Raw genomic sequence first — 26004 nt, 5'->3', positions numbered from 1 at the left:
AAGATCTCACTTACCTCTAGGTGAGAAGATTCTCTATCCTCAGCCATGCTACCTAAAATATTCTTAACAATATTGTTTTACAGAGTAACTTACATTCTAAATAATTATTTTTAATATCAATACATTCTGCATTTTAAACTTTAAAATTCAAAAAGTCTTAATGTCAGAATCATACTAAAATTGTCAAAAAAAGGAAATAGGATTCCTTCCCCCCTTTTCCTTTAAGCTTCTGTAAAAGCTAGAAATAATCACAGTATATAGGGCAAAAAAAAGTGTTCAGCTGATTGTTGAGGATACAAGCCAGTTAAGAGTAACCAGTGGTAGCCTTTTAATTAGTTACCATAGAAACGGCTGGAATGATACAGTCCAAACTATAATGGTGGCTGAAAGTCAGACTGCCTTCTATTTCCCTCCAAAATTCACTGCCGTGACCGGGGTCGCCAAAACAATCAAAAACTTGTGCCACTGCTGGTAAAGAACTGAGGCCCCAAAGCACCCAAAACGAGCGAGCAAGAACTGCTCTCTGCTCTCTGTACTCTACTGGGAGCTCAGCAGGCAACAGTCACAACACACTGCACAAGGAAGTGCGACTGAGCAGTACTTCTGCCATCAGCCGACCTCCTCGCGCACCTCGCACATAGCTAGATGGAAGGAATTCCTCACACAAATGAAAAGTGCTGGTAAGTGACAACTTTATCAACAAATACCACTTATATATGAAGCACCATGAACATCATAACAATATAACGGAATATACGAAAGGATGACGGCCAATCCTAAACGATAAAAATCGTACAAAATGAAAGGGTTTATTCCATACCCTGGGATAACTCTAAGACAACCAAATATTCTAGAGCGAATATCAGAGAACAAATGAAAATATATAAAACAGCTCAATAATATACTTATCTGTTGAATGGAACAACTAATAAAAGAGAGCTGTTGCTACGAACATATAAACTGTAGAATGCTTTACTTTGTGGTGTACTTATGTTCTTTAAAGGGCTGCACGTTGGCACGTTGGAGCAGCAATAAAGGTGTTATGCATTGTGATAGCCTTTGGTTTTGTAATTAAATTGTTTTCATGTTATGCACGATGACCACCGAGGTGCGGTGGTCGAGTTATGGAACAGACTGCTTAGCAGTTTGGTGGATGAAGAGGTGCCAGAGAGAAAGACACACGTTTATGGTTTTCAGTAAGTTAGAAGCTTTGAGCATCTCTGCATGTCCCATAAGTGTATTTGTTTTGATCATACTCTACAAAACTGGTTAATGTACAGGGTAGTCAAGCGACTTAAACGTTTTTGGTCCTGAGCAGGCATGGTTGCAGAGAGAAATGGTTAAGTAGATATGCTGGGATGAGCTTTGTTACTATCACCTCAAGTTTGAATGCCATTGTGAGATGTAAAGAAGCTGCACAGAGTGTAGCTAGTGTAGCTAGTTGGGACCTTCAGTGGTGGACTACATAGAGTCTTATGATTGTTCAGCAGTATGTGACAGATCTCTTCAATTATTCCATGTAGATTGAACTACTTGAAAGTGAGATTATCTTTCTAGTCTCAGTTTCAGGGGTGTTGGCTGATGTAGGTATCTTGGAAATAACAATGTTTTCAACTGTTTTCGGAAATGTACATGTTCCTGGCTGGTATTGAGTTTCAGAGCTTGGCAGCTTGTACTGAGAAAGCAATGCCTCCTACAGATTCTTTATTGCAAGGTGTTATGATGATTTGTATTGCAAGCCTGGCACACAGTGTCCTGTTTTATTGTATCGGTTCAATTTAATTTGTAGGTAGAGTGGTCCTTTTCCTTGGGAAGCTCTGTGGACCATGTAGTGTCTTCAACATTGCTCTTCTAGCAATAGGTAGCAGTGGAGTGATTGCAGGACTGGGGTCTTGGGTTAAGGCAGTTAAGGTGTCTTGCTGTAGCATTTTTGATTAGTTGTATTTTGCCTATGATGAATCTAGGTGTGCCAAAGTATAGACTGTTGGCATAATTAAGCTTGGAGATTGCAGTGTGACGTCACCTATTGGTTTCCAAGGTATTGGAAGATACAACACAATGTTTTCATTGTATAGACAAAGCTCTTCATGATGTTGATGTATTTTATCAAGAAGGAGTCTCAATCCATAGTTACCTCTAGGTTCCTAGCAGGGAGGGCATCAATTTCTCTGTGTCATGTAGAGGTATGCTGGTATTTTTGCAACTGTCCACAGGTCATGATTTCAGTCTTTGAGATGTTGAGGTTTAGGTATTCACACTATATCAATGTGTTTATGGCACAAAGGTAGACATCAAGTTTTGGGTGGTAGAGATATTTGGGCCATTTATGTTTGGTAAGAGTGTTAGGTAGAGAGAATATGATGAACCCCTGAGGGATGCTATAGTATGAGACATTGATGTGAGAGGTGTAATTAAACTACACTTTGGCCCTCAATATGACATTGCCGGTAAATTCCGCTTAACGTCGCAGTGACGGCTGCCAGCATACCGAATATCCATTTGCCATATTATGACACACACACACCAATCCAACAGAATACTGCCACATACACAAATCAGCCAGCCCAAAGGTCAGTGCTAAAGTGGTGGTACTAACACCCATACCGTTACACCAACAGAACAACGCCCACCACATTATGACCCACGAATCACCACGGCGGACATTCAATGGCGGTAAACCATTGATGGCACATACCACCGCACTCAGAATGGACACCCACATACAAAACAACACCACATTGGCCAATATTAAAAACACACACCTGACACTCATACACACACCACACACACCCATAGCACTATAAAACACACACCCACATTACCCACAACCATTTACAAACAACAATTACTGCCAGGAGATTGACACAAACAGCACTGAGACAACTAGACACACATACCACATGCACCCATACATCCCTCATGCACCCCACATCACACACCCCACCACATTACTCAACACACACCACACAACACCCATGTCTCCACAAAGGCACCCCCATTTCACTGAGTTAAGGGTCATGGTGGAGGAAATTGTCAGGGTAGAGCCACAGCTGTTTCGAGCACAGGTACAGCAGATATCCATTGCCAGGAAGATGGAGCTATGGCGGAAAATCGTGGACAGGGTGAACGCCGTGGGACAGGATCCAGGAACAAGCGACGACATCAGGAAGAGGTGGAACGACCTACGGGGAAGGTATGTTCTGTGGCAGCAAGGCACCAGCTTGCCATACAGAGGACTGGTGGTGGATCCTATTCCTCCCCCACAGCTCACAGTATGGAAGGAGCACGTCTTGGCATTACTGTATTCTGAGGGACTCACCGGAGTAGCCGGAGGACTGGACACTGGTAAGTCAACATTTACCACTTATCACCCCATACCTGCATGCCATTACACCCCCTCACCCTCACTTCCATCACTCCACTCCAACCCACACACTGCACCAACGCAGATGACTAACCCCAATGCCCAGCACTGCATGCCATACCAATGCATGGACGGCCCTCCCAGCCCTGCCAAAGCATCCACCGCTTAGGGAAACTAATAAACACACAATATATCACTATACACAAACAAAGGTGGCAGGGCAACAGCAACGATAGCGGGGAAGCCAGTGATGTACAATATGTCACAGGCATGAAGCATAATACATCACCTACATCCCCACAGGTGCCCCAGCCACGACTATCCAGTCCTCCAACAGAAGATGCCCCCAGTGATGACAGTAACTCTGGACCTCTGGATCTGGACCAGCAACCTGGCCCATCAGGGACCATTGGACAGTCGGTCACTCAAGCCCACTCACAGTCCACCACAGAGCCTCCCCATCAGTATCCAACACCACAGCACCCACCCAGCGTACCCACACCTCTGTCCCCAGGATAAGTCAGTCAACAATGTGCCCTCCTGTACAGGGACCCAAGTCTATACCTCATACCCAAGACAACCATGGACCTGTGTTCAGTGGCAGTGGGCACACCGTTCAGGGGACAGAAGCATGGGCCAACAGGGTCACTGGGAGGACTGCTGTGCGCCAGGGGGAGGACAGGCCCAGGGAACCAACTCTCCAAGAGGCACTCACCGAGATTCTGGGAGCCTACCAATATTCCCAGGACAGATCCTTGACAAAGTGCAGGAGAACAGGCGGCTGCAGGAGGAACAGTATCAGGGGATCAGGGAGGACTTGCAGGCCATTAACACCACCTTGATCTCCATAGCAGGGGTGCTGGCAGACATGGCCAATATCATGAGGGAAGCAACAACACACCTATGGCCCCTTGGACACTGGACCTGTGCTACGAACAGACTGGAACAATGTAGGAAAGTACCATCTTCCTTGGCATGTTATCCCCATTTTTACCTGTATGTCAGTATGTTTTTGCCTGTCTCACTGGGATCTTGCTGGTCAGGACCCCAGTGCTCATAGTTTATAACCTAATGTGTGTGTCTGTATAGTGCTTGACTGTGTCACTGAGGCTCTGCTAATCAGAACTTCAGTGCTTATGCTCTCTCTGCTTTTAAATTTATCACTGTAGGCTAGTGACTTCATTTACCAGTTTCAATTGGCACAGTGGACCCCCGTATAAGTCCCTAGTATATGTTACCTAGGTACCCAGGGCATTGGGGTTCCAGGAGATCCATATGGGCTGCAGCATTTCTTTTGCCACCCATAGGGAGCTCATACAAACCCTTGCACAGGCCTGCCATTGCAGCCTGAGTGAAATAACGCACACATTATTTCACAGCCATTTTCACTGCACTTACGTACCTTATAAGTCACCTATATGTCTAACCTTCACTTGCTGAAGGTTAGGTGCAAAGTTACTAAGTGTGAGGGCACTCTTGCACTAGCAAAGGTGCCCCCACATAGGTCAGGGACATTTCCTGGGACTTTGTGAGTGCGGGGACGCCATTACACGCGTGCACTACATATAGGTCAATACCTATTTGTAGCTTCACAATGGTAACTCCGAATATGGCCATGTAACATGTCTAAGATCATGGAATTGCCCCCCCATTCCAAATCTGGTATTGGGGAGCCAATTCCATGCATCCTGGGCGCTTCACCATGGACCCCCAGAACTGCCAAACCAGCTCTTTGAGGCTTGCACTGCAGCTACAGCTGCTGCCACTTCACAGACAGGGTTCTGCCCTCCTGGGGTCTGGGCAGCCCATTCCCAGGAAGGCAGAACAAAGCATTTAGTCTGAGAGCAGGGTGTTATACCCCCTCCCTTTAAAAATAGGTGTTACAGGCTGGGGACGGGTAGCCTCCCCCAGCCTCTGAAAATGCTTTGAAGGGCACAGATGGTGCCCTCCTTGCATAAGCCAGTCTACACCGGTTCAGGGACCCCTTCTCCCCTGCTCTGGCGTGAAACTGGACAAAGGAAAGGGGAGTGACCACTCCCCTGTCCATCACCACCCTAGGGTTGGTGCCCAGAGCGCCTCCAGTGTGTCCCAGACTTCAGCCATCTTGCTTTGCAATGTGTGGGGGCATTCTGGAGGCCTCTGAGTGACCAGTGCCAGCAGGTGACGTCAAAGACCCCACCTGATAGGTCCATACCTGATAAGGTAGCCAATCCCCCTCTCAGGGCTATTAAGGGTCTCTCCTGTGGGTTCTCTTCAGATTCTGCTTGCAAGTTTCCTTCAGGAATCCTCTGCAACAACTTCAGCCTCCTCTGACCTAGGATCAACCGCAGTCTGCTCCAAGAAACGCTGTAACTGCAACAAAGTATCCACAAGAGATACTTTTCTTCAGGCCCTAAGCTCCAAGTCAGCAACTGCAACAGTTTCCATGGTGTGGGCGCTCTGAGGACTCCCTGTCTTCATCCTGCACCAGAAGGACTGAAGAAATCTCCTGTGGAGTGATGGAGTCACTCCTTTGCTCCAAGCAGGAACCTTCCAAGACGACGACCGGTATCCTTGGACTCTTCTCACAGCGTCGAGCGTGCTCCTAAGTACACAGATGGTGGAATCATCGACATAAACTATCCTGAGGTCCTGTTGACGCAATTTGGAGGAGGTAAGACCTTGACTTTCCTGAGAGCGACTGTACCCCTGTGTATTGCACCTTCTTCACCTCCTGAGGCCTCTGTGCACTATTTGCAAAATTCCTTCGTCCACAGCCTGGCCCAGGTCCCCAGCACTCCATCCTGCAACGCTCAACTCGCGGAGTTGTTCTCTGGCGGCGTGGGACCTTCCTTTGTTGTGCTGCATCAACCACATTTTGCACCTCCTTTGTCCCTGTGTCCTGGGACCTTCGGGGGTACTGGCTGGCATCCTGAGAGCTCTCTAAAGTGCTGAGAGCCCCCTCTTCCTCCTCACACAGAGTTGAGGCCCCCAGGTCCCTCCTGGGTCCATCCAGCACCATTTCAACTCAAAGCACACTTTTGTCGTATCCAAGGCTTGTTGGCGACTTCCAACGCGAAATCACGTCCGCCACGATCTTCACGTCATGGGAAATCTTTTGCATCATGCAGGAACCCTTTGGCATCTTCCTAGGGTGCATTCCTGCAATCTTCGACTACCCAGGGACTCTTCTTTTGCACCCTCTTCTGGGTTGGCAGGGTCTTCTGTCCTTCCTGAAACTTCTTTCGACTTCTGGATTTGGTCCCCTTCCTTTGCAGGTCTTCAGGTCCAGGAATCCAGCAGTTGTTCTTTGCAGACTTGGTTGGCTGCTGCAAAATCCCAATCACGAGGTGTAGTGTTACCTAAGGAAACTTACCGTACTTTACTCCTGCTTTTCTGGGGTGGGATAATTTACTTACCTTTACTGTATTCTTACTCTCCCAGCGATTCTGCACACACTACACTTGTCTACGGGGGAATTTGTGATTCGCATTCCACTTTCTTAGTATATGGTTTGTGTTGCCCTAGACCCATTTTCCCCCATTGCATTCTACAGTATTTCCTATTGTTTGCATTCTACGACTATTTACTTGTCTAATTTTGGTGTCTAGTGTATATATTGTGTATAATACTTACCTCCAGAAGGAGTATTGTCTCTAAGATATTTTTGGTACTGTGTCATCCAAATAAGTACCTTTATTTTTGGTAACACTGAGTATTGTCTTTACTTGTGTATAAGTACTGTGTAACTATAAGTGTTATTGCAGGAGCTTTGCATGTTTCGTAGTTCAGCCTAAGCTGCTCTGCTATAGCTACCTCTATCAGCCTAAGCTGCTGGAACACTACTGCTTCACTAATAAGGGATAACTGGACCTGGTATAAGGTGTAAGTACCCAAGGTACCCACTACAAACCAGGCCAGCCTCCTACAAACAATTCCCTGGACTTTCCTCCATTATCACCCCATTCCATTGCACTTTTCCCTCAATTTCATAGCACTACAATAAACACCCTTGAACACAACTTGACTACTAGTATTTTATGTATTGAAAATGTACATTTATGGAAACAGTCACATCTATTGCAAATGATCTGAACACTGTGAGAGCATAGAAATAATGACCTGTAGCTGTCTATAGTCATCACATCAGTACACAGTTCTTATCTCACCAACATCTGTAAAATGACAAGCCATAGGTGATATTAAGTTGAGATGCAATGGAAGTTAATGCCATCATGCTACAGCCACACAGAAAACATCAACAATCAGAGGAATGGTCATTTCCACTGTCTCACCTGTGTGTCATTGGAAGTATTGAAGGATAACTGATGCTCTGTTGTCCTCATCCTCTGCCTCCTCATCCTCACTGTCCTCAGGTTCCACTGCTGCCACTGGGGCATCTCCAGTCTCTTCCTCCTGCAGAAAGGGTGCATGCCATCTGAGGGCCAGGTTGTGCAACATGCAGCATGCCACTACTGTCTGGCAGACCTTCCCGGGTGAGTAGCACAGGGATCCACCTGTCAGATGGAGGCAACTGAACCTGGCCTTCAGGAGCAGGCAGGTCCTCTCGATGATCCTTCTGGTTCTCCCATGTGCCTCATTATAACTTTCCTCAGCCCCTGTCCTGGCATTCCTCACAGGGGTCAGCAGCCACAATAGGTTTGGGTAGCCAGAGTCACCTACAAGTATTGAGGGACAACATTTAGCCTCACACAATGATTTGGGGATGACACCTGAAGACATACACTAACACAGTGGGTGGGCACCATGGCTCACCTATTAGCCACACCCTGTGCCTCTGTAGTTGGGCCATCACATTTCGGATGCTGCTATTCCTCAGAACAAAGGCATCATGCACCGACCCAGGATACTTAGCATTGACGTGGGAGATGTACGAGTCCGCCAGGCACACCATTTGCACATTTAGTGAGTGGAAACTCTTCCGATGCATGAACACCTGTTCATTCTGTTGGGGGGGGGGGAACTAACGCAATATGTGTCCCGTCAATGGCCCCAACAATATTGGGTATATGTCCCATTGCATAGAATACGGCCTTCACAGTGGCCAGATCTTCTACCTGGGGGAAAGCTATGTAGCTGCACATGTTTTTCCCCAGGGCAAACAAAACTCTTGCCAGCACGTTTGAGAACATTGGCTGTGACATTCCTGCTGCCAAGCCCACTGTCACTTGGAAAGAACCAGTTGCCAGGAAGTGGAGCACTGATAGCACTTGCACAAGAGGGGGGATCCCAGTTGGATGACGGATAGCAGATATCAGTTTAGGCTCCAATTGGGCACACAGCTATGTGATTGTGGCCCTGTCCAGTCTATAAGTGAGTATAATGTGCCTTTCCTCCAGGGTAGCCAAGTCCACAAGGGGTCTGTACACGGGGGTATGTCTCTTCCTTCTATTTATCCACAGCGGTAGGTATCTAAGGGACACAAGTGTGAGTAGGCTGTCACAATTTGAACAATGGAACCCCAATCTCAGTGTACATAATGTATTTATGTGATGGGACAGTCGGAATGACGAGGTATGTGCTAATCTAGCCTGTGACGCAGTTAAGGTTGATATGACCGTTGTCCGCCAGCATGAAATGGCGACCGCCTGTCCTGTATGTAGGGACAGGTGGAAGTGAGGTAACTCTGCCGACATTGGGCGTTGTGGCAGAAGGCAGTCTTGCACTGCCGTGCAATTCCTCATTGGATTATATGGGGCTCTATGGAGTACAGTGGCCAATGGGGATCTGCGCCGGTGGCGATTGTGAGAAAGTAACCTCTTTCTAGCCTTGTTACCCCCACTTTTGGCCTGTTTGTGAGTGTATGTCAGGGTGTTTTCACTGTCTCACTGGGATCCTGCCAGCCAGGGCCCAGTGCTCATAGTGAAAACTCTATGTTTCAGTATGTTTGTTATGTGTCACTTGGACCCTGCTAGCCATGACCCCAGTGCTCATAAGTTTGTGACCTATATGTATGTGTTCCCTGTGTGGTGCCTAACTGTCTCACTGAGGCTCTGCTAACCAAAACCTCAGTGGTTATGCTCTCTTTGTACAAATTGTCACTAACAGGCTAGGGACCAATTTCACCAATTTACATTGGCATACTGGAACACCCTTATAATTCCATAGTACATGGTAGTGAGGTACCCAGGTTATTGGGGTTCCAGGAGATCCCTATGGGCTGCAGCATTTCTTGTGCCACCCATAAGGAGATCTGACAATTCTTACACAGGCCTGCCAGTGCAGCCTGAGTGAAATAACGTCCACGTTATTTCACAGCCATTTACCACTGCACTTAAGTAACTTATAAGTCACCCATATGTCTAACCTTTACCTGGTAAAGGTTGGGTGCTAAGTTACTTAGTGTGTGGGCACCCTGGCACTAGCCAAGGTGCCCCCACATTGTTCAGGGCCAATTCCCCGGACTTTGTGAGTGCGGGGACACCATTACACGCGTGCACTATACATAGGTCACTACCTATGTATAGCTTCACAATGGTAACTCCGAATATGGCCATGTAACATGTCTAAGATCATGGAATTGCCCCACCAATGCCATCCTGGTATTGGGGAGACAATCCCATGATTCCCCGGGACTCTAGCACAGACCCGGGTACTGCCAAACTGCCTTTCCCGGGGTTTCACTGCAGCTGCTGCTGCTGCCAACCCCTCAGACAGGTTTCTGCCCTCCTGGGGTCCAGCCAGGCTTGGCCCAGGAAGGAAGAACAAAGGACTTCCTCAGAGAGAGGGTGTTACACCCTCTCCCTTTGGAATAAGGTGTCAGGGCTGGGGAGGAGTAGCCTCCCCCAGCCTCTGGAAATGCTTTGATGGGCACAGATGGTGCCCATCTCTGCATAAGCCAGTCTACACCGGTTCAGGGATCCCTCAGCCCTGCTCTGGCGCGAAACTGGACAAAGGAAAGGGGAGTGACCACTCCCCTGACCTGCACCTCCCCTGGGAGGTGCCCAGAGCTCCTCCAGTGTGCTCCAGACCTCTGCCATCTTGGAAACAGAGGTGCTGCTGGCACACTGGACTGCTCTGAGTGGCCAGGGCCAGAAGGTGACGTCAGAGACTCCTTCTGATAGGCTCCTTCAGGTGTTGCTAGCCTATCCTCTCTCCTAGGTAGCCAAACCTCCTTTTCTGGCTATTTAGGGTCTCTGCTTTGGGGAATTCCTTAGATAACGAATGCAAGAGCTCATCAGAGTTCCTCTGCATCGCTCTCTTCACCTTCTGCCAAGGAATCAACTGCTGACTGCGCTGGAAGCCTGCAAAACTGCAACAAAGTAGCAAAGACGACTACTGCGACCTTGTAACGCTGATCCTGCCGCCTTCTCAACTGTTTTCCTGGTGGTGCATGCTGTGGGGGTAGTCTGCCTCCTCTCTGCACTAGAAGCTCCGAAGAAATCTCCCGTGGGTTGATGGAATCTTCCCCCTGCAACCGCAGGCACCAAAGAACTGCATCACCGGTCCTCTGGGTGTCCTCTCAGCACGACGAGCGAGGTCCCTTGAACTCAGCAACTCTGTCCAAGTGACTCCCACAGTCCAGTGACTCTTCAGTCCAAGTTTGGTGGAGGTAAGTCCTTGCCTCCCCACGCTAGACTGCATTGCTGGGAACCGCGTGTTTTGCAGCTACTCCGGCTCCTGTGCACTCACCGAGGATTTCCTACGTGCACAGCCAAGCCTGGGTCCCCGGCACTTTAACCTGCATTGCACAACCTCCTGAGTTGTCCTCCGGCTTCGTGGGACCCTCTTGTGCAACTTTGGGTGAGCTCCGGTTCACTCCACTTCGTAGTGCCGGTTCTGGCACTTCTGCGGGTGCTGCTTGCTTCTGAGTGGGCTCCTTCTCTTGCTGGGCGCCACTTCTGTCTCCTCACGCAATTGGCGACATCCTGGTCCCTCCTGGGCCACAGCAGCATCCAAAAATCCTAACCGCGACCCTTGCAGCTCGCAAGGCTTGTTTGTGGTCTTTCTGCATGAAAACACTTCTGCACGACTCTTCATGACGTGGGACATCCATCCTCCAAAGGGGAAGTTTCTAGCCCTTGTCGTTCCTGCAGAATCCTCAGCTTCTACCATCCGGTGGCAGCTTCTTTGCACCCACAGCTTGCATTTCCTGGGCATCTGCCCACTCCCGACTTGATCGTGACTCTTGGACTTGGTCCCCTTGTTCCACAGGTACTCTCATCAAGAAATCCATCGTTGTTGCATTGCTGGTGTTGTTTCTGGCAGAATTCCCCTATCACGACTTCTGTGCTCTTTGGGGAACTTAGGTGCACTTTGCACCCACTTTTCAGGGTCTTGGGGTGGGCTATTTTTCTAACCCTCACTGTTGTCTTACAGTCCCAGCGACCCTCTACAAGGTCACATAGGTTTGGGGCCCATTCGTGGTTCACATTCCACTTCTAGAGTATATGGTTTGTGTTGCCCCTATCCCTATGTGCCCCCATTGCATTCTATTGTGACTATACATTGTTTGCACTGTTTTCTATTGCTATTACTGCATATTTTGGTATTGTGTACATATATCTTGTGTATATTTGCTATCCTCATACTGAGGGTACTCACTGAGATACTTTGGCATATTGTCATCAAAATAAAGTACCTTTATTTTTAGTATATCTATGTATTGTGTTTTCTTATGATATTGTGCATATGACACTAGTGGTACTGTAGGAGCGTCACTCGTCTCCTAGTTCAGCCTAAGCTGCTCTGCTAAGCTACCTTTTCTATCAGCCTAAGCTGCTAGACACCCCTCTACACTAATAAGGGATACCTGGGCCTGGTGCAAGGTGTAAGTACCTCTTGGTACCCACTACAAGCCAGTCCAGCCTCCTACAGCGATGGTGTACAGTGCCGCGGACGTGACCGTCATTTTCTATCTGATTCCTCACTTGTTTCCTGACATTCAACAGGAGAACACCTACACTGCGTGTGCTGCTGTGACCTGTGTCTGGAACGTACCATGGCCTATGTGACTGGGGAAAGGGCCCCTGCCTCCACTACGGAGGAGTTGGAGTGATTGGTGGATGGGATCCTACCCCAGTACGGACTACTGTATGGGCCTCCAGACCAACAGGTAAGTACATGGGCACAATGCATGTGTGAAGGATGCATGGAGATGTGTGTGCAAGCATTGTGTTTTCGGGGGGGATGTCTTGTGGTGGTGTACATGGTGTACGCCAGCCAATGTGTGTGCCAATGGTGACAGAAACGAGATTGGTGGGCCATATGTGTGACAGGCTGGATTGTATGTGAAATGGTGTCTTCCTGTCTGTATTACCTCTGCAGATCAGCGCCCATCAAAAGAAGGGATTATGGCGTGCAATCGCCAAGGACGTCTGGACCCTGGAGGTCTATGGGAGGTGGAGCACCCACTGTCAGAAACAGTGGGAGGGCCTGAGACGCTGGGCACGGAAAACTGCAGCCGGCCCAGCGGGGAAGAGGTGCCCGTCGGAACCTGGCCCCCCTGATGGCCCACATACTGGCGGTGGCCTTTTATGAAGCTGGATGGGTGCTTGAAGGAATCACAGCAGCCACAAGGGGGTGAGTACAGTGGGCATTATTTCAATAATTGGCAGGTGGTATGAGATCCGGGTGGTGTACGTGAGTTAGTGGGTGGCGCTAAGGCCAGGGCAGACACTGCAGCGTGATTCAGCTCAAGGGTAATGGGTGTATGGCAAATGCAGGTAAACTAGCTAGTTAGCATTCCATGTCAGTCAGGGCTTTGTGGGTACCAGGAGGGGTGCAGTTGGTGATGTGTGGCCCTCATCTTGCTGTGGCATCTAGCCAAATCACTGGCAGTGCAATGCATAGTGCTCAAGCCTGATGTGTGACGGCGCTGTGTATGCCAACTTTGGTGTTGGTGCAGTAACTGGCCCAGTGTTTCCTTTTTCTCTCCCCCCCTATTTTCTTCTGTCATTCTGTCCATGTATGCATTAGCATCATCTGGCGGAGGAGCAGGGGCACCCACGACAGAGGGAGCTGCATCCCACAGGACCCAGGAGGCAGAGCCCACCAACGCTGAGGGAACCAGTGGGATGGACAGTGAGGGAAGCACCACGGCGGAGACAGGAGGTGACAACACAGACTCAAATATCTCCTCTAATGGAAGCTCCCCGGTGGTGGTGGACACCTCTGTGACCACCCCAGCTGCGGGTACAGATGCCACCCCCCATACCAGCACCGCCCTCCCAGTAGCCCTTCAGCGAGTTGCCCGTGCCTGCTCACCCAGGAGGGTTGGCATCTCCTTCCCCCCAGCCACCTCAGGCCCAGCCTCAGTGAGCCCTTCTGCCCTGAGTGAGGAGGCTATTGACTTCCTGCGATCCATCTCTGTATGGCAGTCAACCATTGTGACTGCCATCCAGGGCTAGCATCCCCGATGCAGCAATGCAGTGCATTCCTGGAGGGAATCCACTGTGGATTGGCGGCCCAACAGAGATCGATTCAGGCTCTGGCCTCCTCTCTGATGGCTGCCATTGTCCCTTTCGCTACCGTCCCCCTCCAACTACCACTTCCCAGTCTCCTCAACCCCAACCCATCCCATGCACACATACAGACGAGCATGCACACAAGACAACACACAAGAGTGGCACAGTCAAACACGGGCACCACACTTCATCCAACAAGCACTCACACAAACACCAGACAGTTGCAGACACAACCACATCCACTGCCTCCACTGTATCCCCCTCCTCCTCCTCCTCCATTTCCCTCACAATCTCGTCCACACTCACACCTGCATACACTGCATCAACATCCACCACCAGCATCACCACACCAAGCAGCACACACATCTCACTAGCAGACACCTCCACAACATCCATGCATGCATCCCCTGTGTCCTCTCCCACCCTGTCTGCCCCCCCTCCTAAAGGACACAAACGCAAGCACTCACACACCCAACAGTCATCCACCTCACATCAGCACACTGCCCATGCACCTGCACCCAAGTCCGGCAGACATACACCTCCTAAAACCACTCCCTCGACCTCCACTCCCATCGCTCCTGCCACATTCCGCTCCACTGTCCCTAAGAAGCTTTTCCTTGCCCAACTTGACACCCCCTCCCCCCGTCCTGCCCGTAAAAGCAGGGTCCTAACAACCCAGCCCAGCACCTCAGCCAAACAGTCCACGCAGACAGTGGTGCCACCACCTAGTCATGGTGGCATGTCAGTGAAGGATCCCACTCTACCAGCCAGGAAGATTAAGGATCCCACATCTCCTGCCATGAAGGGGAAGGAGCCTGCAACTCCTGCCATGAAGGGGAAGAAGCCCTCGACTCCTGCCCGGAAGGCTAAGGAACACGCAAAACCTGCCATGAAGAGGAAGAAGCCCTCAACCCCTACCAGGAAGGGTAAGGCTCCAACGCCTCCTGCCATGAAGGGGAAGAAGCCCTTGACTCCATCGGAGGCCTGTCAGGGTGACACCACCACCACCACCAGTGGTCACAGGGCCCCCACCGCCAGCGGAGGAAGTGCATCCCTCACCTCCAGCAAAGGCTGCTCAGGAGGCACCTCCACCTGCCACCACAGTTTAGCCCTCACCTCCAGCAGAGGCTGCCCAGGAGGTACCTCCATCTGCCACCACAATTCAGCCCTCACCTTCAGCAGAGGCTGCCCAGGAGGCACATCCACCTGCCGAGACAGTGCAGCCCTCACCTCCAGCAGAGGCTGCCCAGGAGGCACCTTCGCCTGCTGACACTCCCTCACCTCCAAATGACACAGTGCAGCCATCACCACTAGCAGAAGCCATGTAGGCCACCTTCCAGGGACTGCTGTACAGGGGCCTCCTCCAGGAGCAGTGGGCATGTTCCACACCTGAGAGATTGTGACCTTGCACTTCCCAGGACAGAGAAATGGGCATGGAGCCCTCTCCAGAACCAGTGGGAAAGTCACCCACTCCAGAGACTGTGGCCTTGCACTCCCCAGTACAGAGTAATGGTCATGGAGCCCCCTGCAAAACCAGTGAGAAAGTCACCCACCTGAGAGACTGTCCTTGCACTCTCCAGTACAGAGTAATGGGCATGGAGCCTCCTCCAGAACCAGTGGGAAAGTCACCCACCTGAGAGACTGTGGCCTTGCACTCCCCAGCACAGAGTAATGGGCATGGAGCCCCCTCCAGAACCAGTGGGAAAGTCACCCACTCCAGAGGCTGTGGCCTTGCACGCCCCAGCACAGAGTAATGGGCATGGAGCCCCCTCCAGAACCAGTGGGAAAGTCACCCACCTGAGAGATTGTGGCCTTGCAGTCCCCAGCACAGAGTAAGGGGCATGGAGCCACATCCGGAACCAGTGGGAAAGTCACCCACTCCAGAGACTGTGGCCCTGCACTCCCCAGCACAGAGTGAGGGGCATGGAGCCCCCTCCAGAACCAGTGGGCTTGTTCCCGTATTCGGATGAGGTGCCCCCCTCCACCCATCCCCCTGAGGTGCCTGCCCACTTGCAAACTGATGCCCCTGCAGAGCTCTATCCAGATGGAGTCAGGATTCGAGTTGGGCCTTGGATTGTGCCCTGTGACCTTGTGGGCCCTTAGTACATTGGACTGGGCATTGGCCCTTTGTGTACATTTGTACATATCTGTTTCTCGTACAATTGGTTTATTTGGTAGCTGTTTACATCACTACATTCTCATTACTGCATTCTTGTTGTCCTTGCATTATTCTGCTGTGTATCGTGTGCCATTGTTTTTTGTCTGCAGTTGGTTGTGTGTATGGTGTGTGTCTGGTGTGTGTTGTGCGTGTGTCTATCACTCTCGCTTTCCTCCCTCCCTCCCTTGTGTGCTATGCGGCTGTACTCACCATCGTCGTTGGCGCTGGTGTTCCAGGTGGAGCATGACGTAGATGAGCATCGAGAACACGTGCAGTTCCAGTTCATGGCTGCGTTGTTTTTCCCTGTGTCTCCGATGGTGAGTCTTTGCTCTTCTGTGTAGTGTTTCCACCAAGCTTTTGATGGCGTTGGTACCGCCCCGGAAATCGTGGTGCATTGAAGGGTCAAAATATGGAGGGCGGTACTTTGTTTTCCGCATGGCTGTTGTTGGCTTCTGCTGTGGTGACTGTCGTCTACTCCCTGGCAGTTGGTGTGGTACATTGGCTGTCTATGGGAGTTTTCTCCGCCATGGTCATAATTTGACGGAATTACCACCAGCCAGGGTCATAATGAGGGCCTTTGTCTCCGAGGTGAGAAGCAATCAATTTTAGAGCTTTTTTGCATACTCCAAGATGATGATATCTTTGCAGTAGCATGTGGTGGTGTTAAATGCAGCTGATAAATCTAGAAGCTATAAGGTGGTTATTCTATTGTTATGTTATGTTAATGTGTTTTATATAGCGCCATATTACCCGTAGGCTTCCACTGTGAGTCTGAGGTCAGACCAAATGGATGTGATGACTGATTCTTTAGCTGTGCATGGTCTGAAACCGGACTGTGGGTCTGATATTAAGTAATTTTCTTCTGTAAATTTAGAAAGTTGACTAAACACTGCTCTTTGAAATACTTTCCCTAAAAATGTTTTATTTGATATAAGCCTATAGTTTGCCGGGTTGGGTCTGTTTTTTTCAATTTGAGGAGTGGTCTCATTTATGAGGGATACAGCTCAGATGAAAATGAAATTTTTTCGATTGACTTGTTAAATACGCATGTAGCTACCTCTCCGTCACAGGTTGTGCAAAGTATATCTTTAAAGATTTTTGGAGGTGCTAGGTCTGAAGGGGATCCAGGTGGTTTGCTGTCAATGATAATATGGAGGAAATATTTTATTTGAGAGTGCATTAAAAGTATGTAGTGGAGGAAGTTTACTTTCGGCTCTTTCTATGTTGGTTGAGTCTTGCTTAGGTAGTGCTTCTTGAGGTAGTTTTTTATCTTTCCAATTTTGTAGATAAATGTAGTCAAGAAAGTCTTTCAATTATGGTGTTTTTATGTTTTGACACTTTAAATTGCAGAATTCTGTTAGAATCTTGTGGAATACATTAGAAGGGCAGTGCAATTCAGGTATACGTGTGGATTAGTGTGGTCTTTTTGTAATTCTGACAGTTCTTCTCAAGGCTGTTTTATAGTGTCATGGAATGATTTTGTCTTGTTCTTCTCTTGATGTTCTCCACTTGATTTGTAGTATGTTGAGTTGTAGTTTAATTTTTTTGATGTTGTCATACATGTGATGTTCTTTTTGTGGTTTAGCAATGGGTGTGGTCTATGTTGGTATCTGTTTTTTCAATGCAGTGGGGATCTAGTTCTTGAAGATGAATATATCTTGAGATCATATATGTATTGGGGTTCTTCTGTGGTGAGGTTTGAGTTTATGGAGGTCTAGTTTGTTCCATTGTATGTATGAGTGTTTGTTTTTGTTGGTTTTTGGTGTCTCTGAATTGTGGTTGATGGTAGCCGTGTTGATCTTGAAGGTAGTGAAATGTTGGTAGCTCCAGCAGAGTGGGCATGTAAGGACCACACATGCACTCATGGTCACACCCATGCATTCACACATATCAGTTGAAAACATGCACTAACAAATACATATAAATAGATGTATACAAGCACACAGACAAGCACCAAACATTAAAAAAACATAAAATCTTGGGGGGAGGGAGGTGGCTTCACCGCTCACAATCTGGTTGCCAGACCCTGAAACTCCTTGTCCTTAGGCCGCACAAAGGAGCATCTCTGCCCTGTTTTTAATGTGTGGGTGGTGGTAAAAGTGTGTGGGGGCAGTGGACACAAGAGGAATCAGCATGGTGTATTCTTCCAGGCACATTAGTGCCTTTTAACACTACTAATACCTTTTCTGCGCCGTGCCTTCCTTTGTTACATTGTGGCTGCCATTTTGGATACTAATTCTATTGACAAAACTGCACATGGAATGCCGCTTGAAGCTGCGCAGGTAACTTAAACAATTCCTGCTCCAGAAAAGATTATTTTGCTCAATTTTGCCCTCTTAAGGAACTTCCTCTTTTCAGTCCATTTTTTCCATTATGAGACAGAAGTTCCTTTTACAGAGTTCTGATGGATTATACATACACCTCAAGTAATATCATTAATTCTGAGAAGGCTGTTTCTCATCTTGTAGCCTTTTAACATTTTTAGCCTGGGATGGGAATGTCTGCGCTAAATAACCAAAGTGGCAAAACACTAGTTGACAGTACAAATGTTTTGAAACCTACAGTGTGGTCCTTCTGCTATGCTTGAACTCACAACACTTATGATTGATACCCCAGTAACATCCATCACTAAACCTTTCACCTCTCCTGCTTTAACTGCTCATCCTTGTAAAGACAGTTCAGATGGAAGCAGCAAACGTGACAAAAAAGACCCAGTCTCTCCTAAATCACCAACCTTGCTTGCCTTCGAGGATCATAAGGAGAAAATCAAGAACTTAAAAACTTTTGTGGTTGAAACCATTCTTACCCTACAATGAAGTAAAGAGAAATGGAACAGTCCAGAGTCTAGAGTGGCAGAAGTTGAACAATCAGAGATGCACAAGATGTTATTACCAAGGATGACTCCATGGCAACGGAAATCACTCTTCTTAAAAAAAATAAAAAATGAAGAATTGGGAAATTGAAATAGGTGCAATAATCTACATATCTATGGTACTCCCGAAGGGTTTGAAGGTTCTGATATAATTGCATTTCTTTAGTCTGCTATTCCAAATCTGGATGTCTTTTGGACTCACCTCCTTTTAACATACACAGAGCACATCAAATTGGCCCTTGACTGCCGACTTCGACCCAATCTGCAAAACCTAGGGGCATCATTGCTTTCTTCCTACATTATGCTGATCTTATGAGGATACTATCAGTGGCAAAACAGAGGAAACAGATGTTACAGTTAACCAAAAGATTTTCTTATTTCAGGATGTAGCAAAAGTCACAGCCACTTGCTGTAAGAAAGTTCTTGAGATGCGTCCTGCCTTGAGATCAACGAATGCCAGATTTGGTCTCCTATGCCCATGTTTATTCATGGTTACATTCAAAGACAAAGATACAGTTTACAAGATGCATGCTCAATAGAGAGAATTCCTTCACCTCCATCGGGGAGATGCTAGGGACATCAGAAAAACTTGATTACACTGTTGAACTGCTTCTAATGTTTCTCTTCCACACTTCGATTATTGGCTCTTCACTGATTTCTTCCTGTCTTGTTGACTGAAGCAGATAGATGTTCCCATCATGTTGCTGCATCTTTTATGTTTCCCTTGTTTATTCACATGTTTGTCTTCTACCCTAGTCATGGTTGGTAAGTGTTTTCAATTTGTTTCTTGTGCTGCTCTTTTGTTGTTATTGTAGATAAATGTTAATCTTAAAGTATATGTATTATTCCTCTATTGGTGAGGTGAAGATCCTTAATGGCTCTTGCTTAAGTTCCTCACCACTCCCCATTTCCAATGCTATTTTTTCTCTATGTTATTGTCATTTTTATGGGTGGGGTGGCTCTGATCGTTTACCATTCTTTCTTTCTATCTTTACTGGGACAAGTTGGTCTCCCACTACTATGTTTTTCCCATTGCTGTCTCATCCCCTCTAATCCTTCTCTTTCTCCCATGCCTTACATTTTTGGTACTTTGCCTGTTTTTATCATCCAATATTATTTCCTGCCAGACTTACTATTCTTATTATTGTCTAATTTACTTTCTATCCAAAATATGTATGTATAGTTATACATTTGCTTTGAATAATTTCTTAGAATCTTAAGGGTCTCCACAACCCAGTTAAGAAGCAAAGAGTTATTACTCACTTATCTAGATTAAAATGCCACATTGCCCTTTTGCAAGAGACTCATCTAATGGATAAAGACTTAAATGCAGTAAAAAGAAAGTGTATTGGTCTCTCCTTTGATTCCCCTACCAAGAATAACAAAAATGGTGTCATTATTTCACCTCACAAATTTTAATTGGTCAGGGTGGAACATAAAGAAGTGAATGATGAATGTAGATGGATCTTGCTCCACATGAAGATTAATAATGTGCCATTGATGGTTTTAATGTCTACGGTTATACTGAGGTTAATTGGGGCTTCTGGAACAATGTTTCATTAATGTTAATGTCTTGTTCTAATACTAATCTGGTGATTTTAGGCTAGAGTAATCAAAATATAGATCCATTCTAGGAAGGCACTCTACTTTATGCTATACACCAACTAAAATGAAAAACACATTTATACATTTAATTTCTTCTGGGGAATAGTTGACACATGGCGTATTTGTAATCCTGATGTTTTGGATCATACTCTTTACGGGTTACTGAATCACAATTTGAGCTCTGTACTTAAGAAAAGGCATTTATGCGTTCACAAACGGCCTGATTCTGCGAAATGGGAAGTTTGAGAACACAAACATTTGTGTACATCTAAGCTTTGCAACCCAGCTGTATAAATCAAGCGGCCTTAAACCTAAGAGTTTCTGAAAAGTGAGAGTGGAGGAGGATGGTCTTTTCAGGTGCCTCTGGACCCAGCCCATTCAGTTAGCCTGCAACTGGTGTGGTGAGGTGCATGGGAGGTGCAATGCTCGGTTGCATTGTGGCCCTATACACACTTTTCAGTTCCTGTTCAACACTGCAGGTAAAACCTCAATTTAAAATGCTCAATCTAAATGTCATTATACACTTTAAAATGCTTCTCTAGCCACCCCAAAAATAAGTACAAAGCAGACTCACAAACACAACTGAACCCAAACAAAATTTATGAAGCAGACCCTACACACAGAAGCTAGATTTTGTATTAACCTTTTGTTTGTGTGGTATGAATCACTACCATAAAATCAATTTCCTGTCATGAGGCTGTGTGGTTTCAGTTGAAGTGTCTGTCATGCGCATTTACACTGGTACGTTTGTTTTCATGCTATGTCATCTAATGTTGTCTGCCTCGAGAGGCACCAGTTTTTTGGTATCATTGTCTTATACCGTGATCCAATGAAGCAGGCATATGTGTTATGATGACTCCTGCATAAACTATTGCTAGCACTACGATGCTGTACTGCACAATCCTACTCAGGTACTGCTGTAATTTGGAAATTAGGTGCCTAGGTTTTACATGAGTACAGTTGAAGCACCCTACAATACTTGATAAACCAGCACATTCTTGGACAAGGTATTCTCAATACAGTGACTGCACAACACCGACATACCTCTAAATGGATAACCTTACTTAGAAAAGTTTAAACGTTTATCTAAAACAAGGCCTAATATGTATATACTATATAATCACTGAAAAAAACAAAGGTTACAGGGACGTTATAGTTAGGTTGACATTTTAGCCTACAAAACCATAGAAATTTAGCAGTTATAGTTATACTTATAGTTATACTTATGTTAAGAAGCTATAACTTGTAGCCTAAAGTTACTCTACAGCACAAGTTATAATGTCTTCACATAAGTATAACTATAAATATAACTATAGCTGCTGAATTTCTATGGTTTTGTATGAATAAAACGTCAACCTAACTATAACATTCCTGTAACCTTTGTTTTTTTCAGTGAATTTCTATGTTTTTTTAACGCACACGTTTATATTTCTGTCAGGTTGCAACAAGCCAATCAGGACTTTACTGTTCCCCAGGATCCGAGGAGGATCTTTAAATCCGTGGATCGGCCGAAAAATAAAGGCCCATTATTTGTCCATGAGGGACCCTTCCATATGTCTTATGGGGTCAGGATACCTGTATCCTGACCCCTTATATGTTTTTACACAGTTTTTTTTCCCACCCACCCCGAGGCAATGTGAAAAACAAAATGGCAGCTGCAACTTTTCTGTCAGGTTTCGGCCAGTCAATCAGAGCTTTGCTTTTCCTCCAAATCCGCAGAGGATCTGAGGAGGATCAGAGGAGAATCTGCGTCCATATATTACAAATTTGGTTTTCATTTAATAACTAGAAATCTATTGAATGGATTTACACCAAATAACAAAAAGGTCTCTTTCTAAACAAAGAGCTACCTTTGTGCCAAACGTGGTGTAATTCCTTCCGGTGGTTTCTGCGATATCTCAGTTCAAAATCCCTATGAAAAAAGGAATGGGAAAATGAGTTTTGGGACACCTCTTTTTCTCAGCCCCCGCTTGACAGATCACCCCGAATCTTTGCAGACAGCAGCTAAAGTGAATATTTCCTGAAGATTCATCAAACGGCACCAAAGTTATTAGCAAAACAAAAATGCTTTTCCTATAGAAACTGGATCATAACTATAACTACCTAGTGGCTACAGCCACGAGGTTTATGTATATACATATATACACACACACACACACACACCTGTGGCTAGGGTTGGGTGGTTGGGGGAGGGGGAGGTTGGCCACAGAGAATGGCCGCAGTCCAGGCCCTACTGCCAGCTGCTGCTGCACATAGCTGAAGTCCATGCGTGGCAGTGATTGGATTAACATATAGTAATGAAAATTACTTTCCATTTAAAAAAAACCCATAGAAATTCACTGAAAAAAACAAAGGTTACAGGGACATTAAATTTAAGAAATAGAATTTAAAAAAAAACATAGAAATTCACTTAAAAAAACAAAGTTTACAGGGACGGTATAGTTAGGCTCACATTTTAAATGTACAAAACCATAGAAATTCCCCTGTTATAGTTAGAGTTATCTCAAGTAACTATAATTCACGTTCTAAGGTAACTATAACTCGCGCTCTCGCCATGCACTTTTAATTATACCCACAATTTACGGCACTCGTGACATTTTTGATACTATCAATGTAATATTTGCATTAAAGTTTTTGACGAAATAACTGTGCATGGCGGAGGGGCGAGTTATAGTTACCATAGGGCACAAGGTATAACATCCATTTAACCTTCGATTTTTTCAGTGAATTTCTATGGGTTTTTTTTTACGTAAAGTATTTTTCAGCACTATATGCTAAACAATCTACTGCATATATACATATATACAATATACATATATCTATATATATATATATATATATATATATATATATATATATATATATATACATGTATATTTATATAGTGCGTTTCCCATTTTAATTCCCATAGGGATTTTGAGCACCACCACAGCCCGAACCTCTGGACGGAATTACAGGTAGCTTTTGGTCTAGAAAGAAGCCTTTTTGTTATTTGGTGTACATTTGTTCCATAGATTTTGAAATATTAAAAGAAAACCAAATTTGTATATCTTGAGGCGCAAAGGCTTCGTGAATACTCCCGATCTCTTGCAGAGATCAGGTTGGCTGCCAACAATTCAACCAGAAAGTGTTAGCTGAGCTAATGTGTTCAGCTGAGTCTAAAGAAAGGAAGCCCCCCAAAAATTAGAAGGGGGTAGGGTACTGTTTTGCTACCTCTCTAGCCTTGGTGCAGAGGTCCCCTAGAGAGCCTCCCCCCCCCCAAAACATACAAGTATTTTTTTAAATCACAGCAAAAATTGCAGCAAATCTGCAAATTTTATCATGATTTTTTTTAAATAGGGAGCAAGCGTGGTCTCCCGGGCTTTTTTATTTTTGCCCCTGGATGGGCCAGGACCCGGGCCATACCATTAAAATAGGAGGGGCGCACAGCCCCCGAGACTGCCAACTTTCCAGGCCAAATCTTGTTTAATAATGCAGTGGGGTGCGTGCTGCCCCCGCAGCCTTGGGGACTGCCACCTCCCCGGGGCTTATCTCTACAAATAAATGCGCGGGTGCCTGGAAATTGCATAGCAAGGAGTCACCTGGGGTTGATGTGGGGCCGGGTAGTTAAAGGGGGTTGCCCGCTGCGCCTGGCCACAGGCCAGGCTCTGCGGCCAACCTCCACCTCGCATGACCAAAGGCCATGCATGGCGTGCGGTTGGATGGTTATAGGAGCTTCGCTGCAGTGCCTGACCATAGGCCAAGACCTGCAGCTGACCTCTGCAGTGCATGGCTAGAGGCCGTGAGTGGTGGTGGTTTGATTAACATATAGTAATTAAAATTACTTTATGTTAAAAAATTGGGACGTTATAGTTAGGAATTAGAATTTAAAAAAACATAGAAATTCACTTAAAAAAACAAAGGTTACAGGGACCTTATAGTTAGGTTCTGCATTTACTCACGCAAAACTATAGGAATCAGCAGTTATAGAGTTATTTAAAGTATCTATAAAACGTGGCCTAAGGTAACTATAACTCGTGCCCTCACGGTGCACTGCTAATTACCCCAGATATTACAGCACTCATAACAACTTCTATAATGTCATTAAAAATATAAATTAAACATTAGCAGTCAAATTATTGAAGAAAAAACTGCATGGCAGGGGTCCAAGTAATAGTTACTTTAGGCCGTGAGTTATAGTAATACTGAAATCCCCAAGTCCTGCAACAGCAGGAGCACAATTTTGCTTCATGTTGCAGCCAGCCAATCACAGCTCTCCGTCCCTTGGGACCCAGACGGATCCAGCAAATCAGAATGCTTTCTATTTGTTGTTTTGTACTGTGGGGCTCCCGTGGGAGTTACACAACGCTAGTAGCACTATTTTTTTTTAACCTTAATTGCTCTAAATAAGCTGAACAGATTAACACCAAATCACACTTTCTGAGTAAACATCTAGGTTTCCGCCAAATTTGGTATAACTCTGTTCATCCATTTTCTCTGTATCGTTGTTCAAAATCCCTATGGAAATGGTATGGGTAAAAAATGTGTTTTGGGACCCCCTCTAATTTTTTCTCCCCCATTTGACGGATCACCCTGAACAAAGGCCATGCACAGTTGGTGGTTGGCCATCTGTTGGGGGTTGGGTGCAGGGCCTTCAGCCAACCCTAAGCCAAGTACCTAAGTATAACTTGCACCACTATGATGCACTTCTTATGACTTTACATATAATAACATCACTGATGACATTTGAAATCTATGGCGGCGCAAGTTACACTTAAGTTATTTATGTATAACTGGTGAATTTCAGAAATCTTTTAGTTTTAAAACAGTAGTGTTTTTGGGCTATATGTATGAACACATTTTCCCATAGACACAAAATGGACAAAACGGCTTGATACATCTGGCCCTTTATTTTTAGAAGACCTATGTATAACTTATTTTGACCTTTGTGTTTTTCAGTGAATAGGTACATATTCACTCAAATAAATGCAAAGGTTAAAGGGACAATACATTTTTGTGAAAATTTCAGTTTAAACATACTGTTTTAAACTAACAAAACCAATTAAATTTGCCAGTTATAGTTATCTCTAGTAACTATAGATCGTGCAGTTAAGTAACTATAACTCACAACCCCGCCATGCATAGTATTGTCATCAATTATGGCCCTCATTATGAACATGGCGGTCCGTTCCGTGACGCCGCCGGTGGCAGTAGAAACCGCCAACAGAGGACCGCCAAATAATGAACCAAACGAAAGACAGGCATCCCGCAAAGCACCCACTGCCAGCAGAGGAGTGACGACGATGACGGCAGAGTCCGCCCACAGGCCGACGGAAAGTCCCAACCCGCCCATCAAATAATGACCCACCAGTCCGCCGCCAGTTCCGGGGTGGAAACCACCGGCATGCAAAGCCAGGCGGAGATGAACCAAATATAAGGAAACACTCACCGGAGGCCCACAGAACGCGCTGAAGCAGACATGGATAGAGAGCTGCAGATCATGCCAGCCCTGCTCCTTGCTATATACCTCCACGACCGAGACCGCCGACGAAGACGACGACGGTAAGTACCGCATCCTACTCAACAAGGGAAGAAAGGGCACAGTCACATACCCACCCAC

The sequence above is a fragment of the Pleurodeles waltl genome, chromosome 6 (genome assembly GCF_031143425.1).
Source record: "Pleurodeles waltl isolate 20211129_DDA chromosome 6, aPleWal1.hap1.20221129, whole genome shotgun sequence".
Taxonomy (NCBI): Eukaryota; Metazoa; Chordata; class Amphibia; order Caudata; family Salamandridae; genus Pleurodeles; species Pleurodeles waltl.
This window is presented reverse-complemented; position numbering follows the sequence as displayed.